We start from the raw sequence: 10,349 nt of genomic DNA, 5'->3' as shown, positions 1-10,349 counted from the left end.
GGGCATATGCAAATAAATCATATGTGAATTCTGCCTTCAAGGAGCTCACAGTCTAACGTGAAGATAAAACATGAACTTAAAACCACTTTAATGTAAGTGCTCTAAGAGGCATTAAAAAGCATTTCAGAGATGATTATTGAAGTTTCCACATTAAGGTGCTGACACCATATCCAAATATAATGAGACCCTCTTAGGAAAATCTCTCTGCATGAGCTTAAGACCTTCTGACAAGGTTATCAGAATTTTATTTCTGCCAGGAAGCCACAAGATTAACAGCCTATGTGGTTATTGTTCTTAAGGCCAGGTGTGCCCAGGTTGCCTTTCTATCTGTAATACTATCCCCTCTTGAAAGTTGTTTTTGTATAAAAACCATGTTGCCTTTTTCATAATACATACAGCTCTCTACTGAATTGGGGAAATTTTTGTCCATTAGTATCTAAATAAGTAAAAGAAGATTGTGATGGGATGTCACCACAGGCCCTCGAGTGAAACAATAAAAAGGGCTGAAACAAATTCTACCCCTGTGGTCATCTGGCCACACCTGCACAGGGTAGGGAACAACCAACTCTCCCTGCTGTTTGCCATCAGCCAGAGTGCTGATGGAACCTTCGGTTGTTTGAAAGGCACTGCAGGTGAAACCCTGCACTGTAATTAAGCAGGGTTAGAGTGACTGTGGAGAAGGCAATGGCACCCCACTCCAGTACTCTTGCCTGGAGAATCCCATGGGCAGAGGAGCCTGGTAGGCTACAGTCCCTGGGGTCGCCAAGAGTTGGACATGACTGAGCGACTTCACTCACTTTTCACTTTCATGCATTGGAGAAGGAAATGGCAACCCATTCCAGTGTTCTTGCCTGGAGAATCCCAGGGACGGAGGAGCCTCTTGGGCTGCCGTCTATGGGGCTGCACAGAGTCGGACACGACTGACGTGACTTAGCAGCATCAGCAGCAGCAGAGAGTGACTGACATCTTTTAACCTGCCTCAGTCTCTCTATTTCTCTTTCACTGTGACCAAAGAATTTTAAATATGATCTTGCCTGGTAGGGAGGAGTGAAGGGGAGCTGAGGGAACAGCCCCAGTTTGAAAGACCCTAAGACAGCAAGTTCATAGAATAATAAAAGTTAAAAGATCTTTTGTACATTTGAGAAAACAGATTGAAATTAGAAACTAAACCTCAGTGGTCCTGAGCATAATCCCTGAAGAGTGAGGCTACTGAAACATCAGCCATCAAAGTGAGTCCTGAAGACAGACATGAAATCACTGGCAGTACTGTTGCCGTCAGCTGAGACTCAGCACAGCTGGCGATACCAGTGGGGCACAGTCCATTGCTCGTCTTCCAGGCCACCACTTGGTGTCTGCCAGTTTCCTCCTCTCCTGCTCCCAGCGGTGATGCTTCCTCCAAGACATTGATAATACCAAACCATAGATGTTCATCAGGGACACAGTACATCTGCACAGCACATCTCATCTACAGCACATCTCCCAAATTAACCTGCTGCAGCAGTCACCCCGATGGTGAAAAACAGCCTTTCCGTCTACCTGTGCTATGCTGTGTTAACAATATTATGAATAATATAGTAATGAGAATAGCCAACATTTATTAAGCCCTTCCTATGTGCAAGTCACTGTGCACAACACTTTACAGACATTCTCAATTTTTTCTTTATGACCTGACCTTACAAAGTCAGTACTATTATCCCCATTTTATAGATGAAAAACCGGTCTTAGGGAAATTAAGTTATTCATTGTCACTGGTAAGAAGGAATTTGAATTCAGGTCTGTTTGGTGCCATACTTGTGCTGCCCTGCCTGCACGGTGCCTATCTTAGTATGGAGTTTTCCCTCAGAAACAGCCTCTGAGACAAGAATTTAAATGTATGTAGTTTGTTTGGGAGGCAATCCCAGGAATAGTGGAAGGGGAGTAGAGACAGTAAGATGGTGAAAGGAAGAAAGCCAATAGAGATATGTTATCAAGTCAGTTATCCCTGGAGGACTCTGGAGGCAGTATAGATCACGCCTCGTGGTTACCCAACCGGAGGGCTGAGGAAACTCTCCGTCATCAACTAAGAGGCATTCACTTTCTGGCATTAACAGCTTGACCAGCTCATGGCCTGAGCTTGCTCCTTTTACTCCAGAAAAATAAAATGCTCTTATGTAGGAAGTTACAGACGTACACAATAAGCAACCTTTGAAAGCATACGGATGAGGTGCCACCAGCCTCTGCACAATGCCTTACAGAAACTTTAGTGGTTCTTAGCATTTTGATCACTATTGTTTCTCTCCTAGGATAAGGGCCAATCGATGGGGGTTCCAGGGCAATGAGTGACTGACACTGTGCTGTTGTAAAATCACAACCTTGACCTTCAAACTGACACACTGTCCCGGACCAACTGCTTTGTGTAACTTCCCTAGTTGAGATCATTCCAGAGGGGTCCACTTGGTCTTTGCTGCCAGTAGACCCTTTTCAGACCCATCCCCTGTGCTTCCTATCATGACCAGAAATATCTGAATCCTAGCATGACCTCAGTTAAGCTGTCCAATTGAGACCCTTGTAACATACGGTTTGTATGTCTCCTTTAAAAAGAACAACATTCAGGAAGCAATAAAACCAGGATTTTTTTGAACAAAAAAAGTGGTCTCTTTATTTTCTAAATTAAGCTATTTTGATTAAAGTGAAGACTGCAGATATATTTAAGTCTTCAGTAGGAAATGCAAAGATTGTGACTCAATTCCACTTTCTTTGTGCTCCATGCCGTCTCTCTCCTGGATGCTGTTCAATCAGACACCTCTCTAACCCCAGTTAACCAAAAACTTCCAAGATCCCCAGGGCCCCGAAACAGAAGGTACTGGACACTCAAGTGTGGAAAGCTGAGTTTGAATCATGTAAGACTGGGATTCTTAACCTGAAATTTTTGGAGAGGCTCCTGAATGCCTCTGATAATGTTGTATAAGAATGTTTCATAAATGTGCACATTTGCATTTTTCTGAGGAAAAATTTAAAAGCTTCTAGCAAATTCTCAAAATTGTATAGGATCTCAAAAAGTTAAGAACCTTTGTGTTAGAAATAATTACAGAAGTCATCAAATGATTTGAGGAAAAGCAATAGAGCAGTCTCAGATCTTTCCAAGCAGAACTGAGCTCATGTTTCTAAGCTTTAATTTATTATTCAGTTCACAGCCGATTCTTATTTCCTGTCTACAAATCTTAACTGTGTTTTTAGTTTAGATTTTCATATACTTTGCAACTTTGATGGTTTCCTATAAACTGAAACATGGTTAAATATGAACAAATACTTTCACACTTTAGAGGTGAGCCAACTGGAAAAAGTCATTGGTCCAAGGTACTATGGCCTAGACCAAGCTGAGTCGTTAACCATGATACTACAGGGACCTACATTTCCCTATTAGGTTTAAAGGACTGAGTCCTGAATAATTTTGAGTCTTGGGCTTCCCTGGTGGTCCAGTGGTTAAGACTCTGGCTTGCAGTGCAGAGACATCAATTTGATCCCTGATCTGGGAAAATTCCGGGCTTCCCTTGTGGCTCAGCTGGTAAAGAATCCGCCGGCAATGCGGGAGACCTGGGTTCAATCCCTGCATTGGGAAGATCTCCTGGAGAAGGAAAAGGTACTCACTCTAGTATTCTGGCCTGGAGAATTCCATGGACTTTATAGTCCATGGAGTCACTAAGAGTCAGACACGACTGAGCAACTTTCACTGGGAAGAGTCCACATGCCTCGGGGTAAGTAAATCCTGGGTTACAACTACTGAAGCCCTTGTACCTAGAGCGTGGGCTCCACAAGAGAAGTCACCACAATGAGAAGCCTGTGCACTGCAACTAGAGAGTAGCCCCTGCTCACTGCTTCTAGAGAAAGCCCATGCACAGCAATGAAGACCCAGCACAGCCAAACATAAAAATAAATGAAAAAAATAATAATCCTGAGTTTCAGAACATGCAAATAGCTGTCAGCCCCAATGCAACAAAGGAGTCCAAACACTGGTTGGTTCATTTGTTTACTCAACCATTAAAAAATTCCTACTATGGGCTCCCTGGTGGTTCAGTGGCTAAGAATCTGCTTCAGTGCAGGGGACTCGAGTTCAATCCCTGGTCTCAGATTCCACATGCCATGGGCAACTCAGCTTGTGCACCACAACTACTAAAGCCTGTGTGCCCTAGAGCCTGTACATCACAACTTGAGAAAGCCTGAGCACAGCGCAGACCCAATACAGCTGTAAATAAATAAATAAAATTCCCACTCTGCACAAGACATTGTGCTAGGTATTAGGGATGCTACACTGAATAAGATAAGTTTCTTGCTTTTGTAGAAATGAAATTCTACTTGGGAAGACATCAAGTAACTAATCATGTAAAATAGCTCAGTTGGTAAAGAATCCGCCTGCAATGCAGGAGACGTGGGTTCAATCCCTGGGTTGGGAAGATCCTCTGGAGAAGGGAAAGGCTACCCACTCCAGTATTCTGGCCTGGAGAATTCCATGAACTACCATGGGGTCACAAAGAGTCAGACACGACTTAGTGACTTTCACTTTCAGGTGAAAAGTGCTGTAACAGCAAAGTACAGGGGCACACTAATTAGGCTGCAGGAGTGGAGCAGAAGGAAAGACTTTCTTGAGAAACTAACCAGAGGCAGAACTCAGAAGACCATGGCTTCAGTTACTTCAGATGATTGAGAAATGGTTTCTGTAGCCTATACCTCTCTGCCAAACTCCAGATTCAAATATCCAGTAGCCTACTTGATATTATTTCTTGTATGATTCTAATGAACTCCCAATCTACATGCTCCCAAATGAGTTCCTAGTTTGTGTTTTTTCATAATAAAATGTTAGGGGGAAATGAGTTCATAAACTTAGCTCCTAAATGTGGATCTCTCCCACCACTCATCCAGATACAAAACCTAGAAACCAAGGTCAATGTAATAACCTCCCCTTTACTTTACTTCCCAAATTTATCACTAAGTCCTGTTCATTTACTTCCTATGCTTCTCTCGAATCTGTCCTCTTCGTCTCCAGTCACACCTCCTTCTGTTCTAGCTACAAATGTATTTCCTCTGAACACTATGGTGGCTTTCCTTAAGTCTGATCATGGTAGGAAACAGAAAACACTCTGAACTAAGATTTTAATGATAATTAAAAAGCTTTACAGAGTTGTGGATGAGGAAACCAATGAGGACTATTGAGACGCCCAGACACTCCCAAACACTAGCAAAGAGGGAAATGTTTTATCGGAGCCTGGAGAGAACGGGAGCCGAGTGGCTCCTCTGAGTTGTAGTCTCAGAGAGCCAAGGCATCAGCTGGAATGTGCTTGGAGGGGAGGAATATTCCAGTCTCTCTCCTCTTTCCCTCCTATCGTCTGCCAGATGATGCCTATTGACTAAACAAAACCTAAAGTGGAAACCCAATTCTGAGTGATGCTATCCTTAAGGGTGAGTCCCTAGGGCATGGAGAAGGGCAGAGAATGGATAGGCAGATCTATCTATACTAATGATTTCCTTTTCTAAAAACATCCTTTATACTAGGGGCTGGCACTCTTTCTGTAAAGCATAAGGTTGTAAATATTTTAGGCTTTGCACGCTATAGAGTCTATATTGCAATTACTCAATTCCACAGCTGTAAGACAGAAGCAACCATAAATAATACATAAATGAGTGTGACAGTGTCCCAACAACATTTATGACACTGAAGTATAATTTTCCTGTAATTTCACATGTCATAAAATATTATTCTTTGGATTTTTAAAAAACAATTTAAAATGTAAAAACTGCCGACAACTGTACAAAAAAGGTGGCAGATTGGATGTGGCCAGGGGCTATGGATTGTGGATTCTTGCTCTATGCTGCAGTCAGTAATATTTGTTAAACACCATTCATTTCACTCCATTTTACACTTCTACACATTCCTATTGCCCTTAGCACAATCCAAATCCTTAATATGGCCTATGAGAACTGCATAGTCTGACCCCTATATATATATGTTTATGACTGCTGTCAGCACTTGAGCCACAGGTCTCTCTTACTTATCATTATACTGTCTCCACAAGTTTAGAATATCTTTCTCTCTCCTCTCTGTCTAGTTTATTCTTCAGATCTCAACACACTGTAGCAGTACTTGAAATAGCAAAGCAGGGAAGAGGGAGAATTCTGGAAATACTGTGGAATAGGAATCACCAGGAATCTATCTCCCCACCTAGACAAACAGTTACACTTGGAGAATCTGTCTGATGTAATTATTTTGGAACTCTGGTGTCAATTGAAATATTGAAATTTTTAGGGGGACGGCTAGTATGGTAAATTGCAGCTAATTTCAATTTTAGCTCTTAGTACAGTAGCAGTAACCCATGCTTCACTCCCAGTCCAATTCCAGGCAGCCACATATAGGTTCCAGGAGCAGCTTGCATGTAGCTTGTGGGAGCCAGGATGGGCAAAAAACTCCCCATCCGACAAATGTTGGGTATCTGTGCTCTGATCATTGATTGTTGCTTCTGATCACAGAGATTCGGACTAAGAGTTGGGTAGCCTTTGTTGTACTTCCCTCCATTGTTGGAAGCCCCTCCCACTCTGGTTGAAGTGACTCACTGGATTTAAAGGACTGGTATCCTTTCTTCCTCCTTTCATTTTTCTCTTTTTCCTATTTTGAGAGTCAGACAGCAAAGACTGGGATATTCAAAAGCAACAGTATACATACGGAAAATTAGAACATGACCATACATGCCCAGGGAAAAGTGCAGACTCAGAAAAGCACTGAGAAGACCTTACATTCTGCCAGAGGTGGAATTCAATCTGAATTCTGAAATTCACTGGAATCTCAAAGCACTCTGAATAGCCAAAAGAACCTTGAAAGAGAGGAGCAAAGTTGGAAGAGTCACACTTTCTGATTTCAAACTTACTACAAAACTTCCATCATAAAAACAGTTCAGTGTTGGCATAAAGGCAGATAAATAAAACAATGGACTAGATAGAGAGCCCAGAAATAAACCCTTACATACACGGTCAAATATTTTTGGGGTGCCAGGACCATTCAATGGGAAAAGGACAGTCCTTTCAAAAAATCATACTAGGAAAATTGGATATCCACATTCAAAAGGATGCATTTGGACCCTTATCTAATATCACATATAAGAATTAAATAAAAATGGATCAAAGACCTAGATAAATGTAAGCAAGACTTAAAATATAGAAATGTTAGAAGAAAACTCAGGGCAAATCTTCATGACATGGATATACCAATGATTTCTTGAATGTGACAGCCAAAACAAAGGTAAGGAAAGAAAAAAAGGGAAAAATTGGAAATTTCATGAAAATAAAAAAATTTTGTATATCAAGAGACAGTATCAACAGAGTAAAAAGGTAAATCACAGAATGAGAGAAAATATTTGCAAATCATATATATGACAAGAGATTAATATCCAAAATATGAACAGATCTCCTAAAAATCAACAACAAAAATACAACAACTCAAGTTTTAAAAAGGCAAAGGCCTTGAACAGACACTTCTCCAAAGAAAACATGTGATGGCCAATAAGCATATGAAAAGATGCTCAACAATATTAATCATTCAGTTCAGTTCAGTCGCTCAGTCATGTCTGAATCTTTGTGACCCCATGGACTGCAGCATGCCAGGCTTCCCTGTCCACTGCCAACCCCTGGAGCTTGCTCAAACTCATGTCCATTGAGTCGGTGATGCCATCCAACTATCTCATCCTCTGTCGTCCCCTTCTCCTCCCATCTTCAATCTTTCCTAGCATCAGGTTCTTTTCCAATGAGTCAGTTCTTTGTATCAGGTGGCCAAAGTATTGAAATGTCAACTTCAGCATCAGTCCTTCCAATGAATATTCAGAACTAATTTCCTTTAGGATGGACTGGTTTGATCTCCTTGCAGTCCAAAGGACTCTCAAGAGTCTTCTCCAACACCACAGTTCAAAAGCATCAATTCTTTGGTGCTCAGCTTTCATTATAGTCCAACTCTCACATCCATACATGACAACTAGAAAAACAGCTTTGAATAGACAGACCTTTGTTGGTAAAGTGATGTCTCTGCTGCTGTCTATGTTGGTCATAGCTTTTCTTCCAAGGAGCAAGTCACCATGCTGTCACCATGCAAGTTATCATGGCTGCATAAGGGTGGTGTCATCTGCATATCTGAGGTTTATTGATATTTCTCCCTGTGATCTTGATTCTAGCTTGTGCTTCATCCAGCCCAGCGTTTCTCATGATGTACTCTGCATATAAGTTAAATAAGCAGGGTGACAATATACAGCCTTGACATACTCCTTTCCCAATTTGGAACCAGTCTGTTGTTCCATGTCGGTTCTAACTGTTGCTTCTTGACTTGCATTTCTTAGGAGATTTCTTAGGAGGCAGGTAAGGTGGTCTGGTATTCCCTCTCTTGAATTTTCCACAGTTTGTTGTGATCCACACAGTCAAAGGCTTTGTCATAGTCAATAAAGCAGAAGTAGATGTTTTTCTGGAACTCTCTTGCTTTTTCAATGATCCAGCAGATGTTGGCAATTTGATCTCTGGTTCCTCTGTCTTTCTAAATCCAGCTTGAACATCTAGAAGTTCACGGTTCACATACTGTTGAAGTCTGACTTGGAGAATTTTGAGCATTACTTTGCTAGCGTGTGAGGTGAGTGCAATTGTGCAGTAGTTTGAACATTCTTTGGTATTGCCTTTCTTTGGGATTGGAATGAAAACTGACCTTTACCAGTCCTGTGGTCACTGCTGAGTTTTCCAAATTTGCTGGCATATTGAGTGCAGCACTTTCACAGCATCATCTTTTAGGACTTTAAATAGCTCAACTGGAATTCCATCACCTCCACTAGCTTTGTTCATAGTGATGCTTCCTAAGGCCCACTTGACTTCCCATTCCAGGATGTCTGGCTCCAGGTGAGTGATCACACCATCGTGATTATCTGGGTCATGAAGATCTTTTTTGTATAGTTCTTCTGAGTATCCTTGTCACCTCTTCTTAATATCTTCTGCTTCTGTTAGGTCCATACCATTTCTGTCCTTTATTGTGCCCATCTTTGCATGAAAAGTTCCCTTGGTATCTCTAATTTTCTTGAAGGGATCTCTAGTCTTTCCCATTCTGTTGTTTTCCTCTATGTCTTTGCATTGTTCACTGAGGCTTTCTTATCTCTCCTTGATATTCTTAGGAGCCTTGCATTCAAATGGTATGTCTTTCCTTTTCTTCTTTGCCTTTACCTTCTCTTCTTTTCTCAGCTACTTATAAGGCCTCCTCCATTAATCATTAGGGAAATTCAAATAAAAATTACAGTGAAATACCACCTCCCACCAATTAGGATGGCCTCGTAGCTCAGTTGCTAAAGAATCTGCCTGCAATGCAGGAGACCCTGGTTCGATCCCTGGGTCAGGAAGATCCCCTGGAAAAGGAAATGGCAACCCACTCCAGTACTCTTTCCTGGAGAATCCCATGGACAGAGGGGCCCGGAAGGCTACAGTTCATGGGGTCACTAGAGTCAGACACGACTTAGCAACTAAACCACCACCACCACCACCATCAAAAGAAAGAAAATAACAAGTGTTGAGGAGAACGTGGAGAAATTGGAACCCTTGTGCACTGTTGATGGGAATGTAAAATGGTGCAGCCATTGTGGAAAAGAGTATGGTGGTTCGTCAAAAAATTTAAAAATAGAACTATCATATGATCCAGTAGTTCTGGGTATATACCCAAAAGAATTGAAATCAGAGTCTGAGAAAGATACTAGTACACCCATGGTTATAGCAACAATATTTATCACAATAGCTAAAATTTTGAAGCAACCCAAGAGTGCATCAAGAGATAGATGGATAGATAAATGTGGCATATACCTACAATGGAATATTATTTAGCTTCAAAAAGAAAGGAAATTTTGATACATGCTACAACATTGATAAACCTTGAAGACACGTAAAATATGCCAGTCACAAAAGGGCAATTACCATGTGATCCCACTTATATGAGGTACTTAAGAGTAGTAAAAAACATAAAGTAGAACAGTGGTTGTCAAGGACTGGAGGATGGGTGAATGGGGATTCATTGTTTGATGGCTATAATATTTTAGTTTTACAAGATGAAAAGTTCTGGAGATGTATGGTGATGATGGGTGCACAATATTGCAATGTATTTACAACTACTGAATTGTACACTTAATATTGGTTCAGATGGCAAATTTTATGATTTGTCTATTTTTCCACAGTAAAAAATTTTAATTAAAAAAAAGCATCAGGAATTATCTTAAAAACTTGTAAAGAGGTAAAAACCCCAATGAAACAAAAAAATAGACGGGAGAAGCATAAAATCCCAAAGATTAGGGAAATGACCATCAGGCAGCCATTTTGTA

This window comes from Muntiacus reevesi, chromosome 8 (genome assembly GCF_963930625.1).
Source record: "Muntiacus reevesi chromosome 8, mMunRee1.1, whole genome shotgun sequence".
Classification (NCBI taxonomy): domain Eukaryota; kingdom Metazoa; phylum Chordata; class Mammalia; order Artiodactyla; family Cervidae; genus Muntiacus; species Muntiacus reevesi.
The sequence above is the reverse complement of the archived record's forward strand: the minus strand, read 5'-3'. Positions refer to the sequence as shown.